This window comes from Scyliorhinus torazame, chromosome 14 (assembly GCF_047496885.1).
Source record: "Scyliorhinus torazame isolate Kashiwa2021f chromosome 14, sScyTor2.1, whole genome shotgun sequence".
Lineage (NCBI taxonomy): Eukaryota > Metazoa > Chordata > Chondrichthyes > Carcharhiniformes > Scyliorhinidae > Scyliorhinus > Scyliorhinus torazame.
The window spans coordinates 175598690-175601021 of NC_092720.1; the positions used below are offsets into that span (position 1 = coordinate 175598690).

The window sequence follows — 2332 nt, forward strand, 5'->3', positions numbered from 1 at the left end:
GTAAAGGCGTCCAAACTGTGTATCTACTAAAGTTGTAATTAGAGAGTCGTAAAGTGTGGGCCATGAAAGATTACAAACAGTTGATGACGAAGTACATCGACAGTTACAGGTTGCATCGGCGGTAACGTGTTGCGCCGTGATCGTCTCGTGGTGACTACTCTGCGTTGGGGTCCGCAGCAACCTCTGTCCGAATCCGAGTCACGGCAGCGTTAAGTTGATGTGTTTTTCCCAAATGAATGGATGAGGAATTCTCTGTGTAAAGGCCTCTTTAAAACGGGTTCGCAACTGAGTGCATGTGTGTGCTCCTGTTTGAGGCACTAGAATCCAAACTGTTGTGAATACGAGAATCTCCTCATTTCCAGGTGTTATATTTTAACGAGTCTCATCAAACATAATCCTCCGGTTCTTGTCTTTTTGGAAGTGAGAACAGCCTCAATTTGCTGCATCAGCTTCTTCGCCCATTCACCCAAAATGTTCAGGTGTCTCAACCAAATACCCACTGAACATTCTGTATACCTGGAGAATAATCTTGGCCTCGATAGTCTCTCCATATAAATGAATTTCCTGACATCTGGTCATGATGCAATGAGGAGGAGTGGGCCGAATCTTGGGAAATAGAGCCAGCTGGCAGTGGCGAAAACGAAAACGAAGCGACACACGAAAACCAAGCACCAGTTTTGACAATGTTGGGAAACACTTCGAGAAACAGAATCCGGTGAGAATGAAGGACGCAGCCCGACTGATCAGCGACAGTCAAGAGACATTTCCCTTATTTAGAATGATTTGAGAAATTAACTGAGATTTATAAACTAAGAAAACTGTCCTTACTGAACATCAGAAAATAGTTTCATTTTAGTTTCATTGCGAATATCTAGTGGCAGAAAATGCAAGAATGGCTCGAATGTAGAAGGCTCGAGGCGCGTTATTGACTGGGCTAAATAGTGTAGTCTTCGTTCTGTGACACAACGTCAACCTGGCTTGAAACACAGACTACGTTCTCGCTCCACAGAGGATTTCACACCTGCTGAGATTGCCCAGCGTTTTGTGTTTTTGTTCCAGATTGGTGCATCAGCAAGAATTTGCTGTTCGGATGTGGACAAGATGAGACTTTTTCGATCATAATTTGACATGTTTTTTCGAGGAGCTGCAGCGTTTGTCGTCTCTGTGGCGCAATCGATTAGCGCGTTCGGCTGTTAACTGGAAAGGTGGTGGTTCGATACCACCCAGGGACGAAGTGTTATCCCACCGCCTGAAGGAGTTGTTTTTATCCCTCTGTGGGAACGAATCACCCACCTTGGTGCTTTTTATAATTCATGCCACATTGATCTGATATCTTTCCTCCGGTTTCAATATTAAACACGCCAAATGCTGTCATTCTGATTTTAGTAAGAAGCCTTACAACTCCAGGGTAAAGTCAAACAGGTTTGTTTCGATATCACCAGCTTTCGGAGCGCTGCTGTGGAAGGAACGGCGTTCCGAAAGCTAGTGATATCGAAACAAACCTGTTGGACTTTAACCGGGTGTTGTAAGACTGTTTACTGTGCTCACCCCAGTCCAACGCCAGCATCTCCACATTCTGATTTTAAACAGTCAGTTCACATCCAAAGAGATAATTAATATTAATTTGAGCTACCAGAGAGGGACATTCAGCCCAATAACAACAGTGGTACGAAAGGGGCCTGGATTTTTCTCTTTGGATCACAGAGAGTGAGACGGCAAATGAGAGGCGCTTAAAAGTGCAACGGGAATGTGGGCGGATAAGTTCAATCGGGGAAATAGAGAGAGAGAGTTTGTTTGCACTGACAATATTCAGGAATGAGAGGAAAGAGATACAGGGTGAAATGGTTTCAAAAAAATCAGCAGGGGACGACGTGACCAAGTTCCTCCGTAGAATACCCGTAACCTGGCACGTTGATCATGGCCAATCCAGTATTTGCTAATCTACGGACAATCTGGACACTTTAGCACGGCCAATCCACCGAAACTTCACATCTTTGGACTGTGGGATGGACCTCGAGCAGGCGGGGAAAACCGATGCAGACACCGGGAGAACGTCCGAATACCATATGTTTGGGACGACTATCGTAATTGTTATGTATTATATATTTTAGCGGTTACTTTGCTATTTATATGAGCCTGGGGCTAAAGTATATAAAGCCTTGTTGCAGGAAAATTATTATGGAACCAAGGTTAAGATAGCCAAACTGTGTATTTACTAAAGTTGTAATTAGAGAGTTATGAAGTGTGAGCCATGACAGATTCCAAACATTTGATGACCAAGTACATCGACAGTTACAGTTTGCCTCGGCGGTAACGTAAGGCCCCGTGATCG

At 44.3% G+C, this 2332-nt stretch overlaps 1 non-coding gene across 1 annotated transcript; it reads left to right on the top strand.

Annotated features, from left to right (window-relative positions):
• Window positions 1-1158: 1158 nt before the first annotated feature.
• trnan-guu (transfer RNA asparagine (anticodon GUU)) lies at window positions 1159-1232 on the top strand. The gene has a single exon. It is a non-coding gene; the product is annotated as a tRNA-Asn (tRNA).
• Window positions 1233-2332: the final 1100 nt, after the last annotated feature.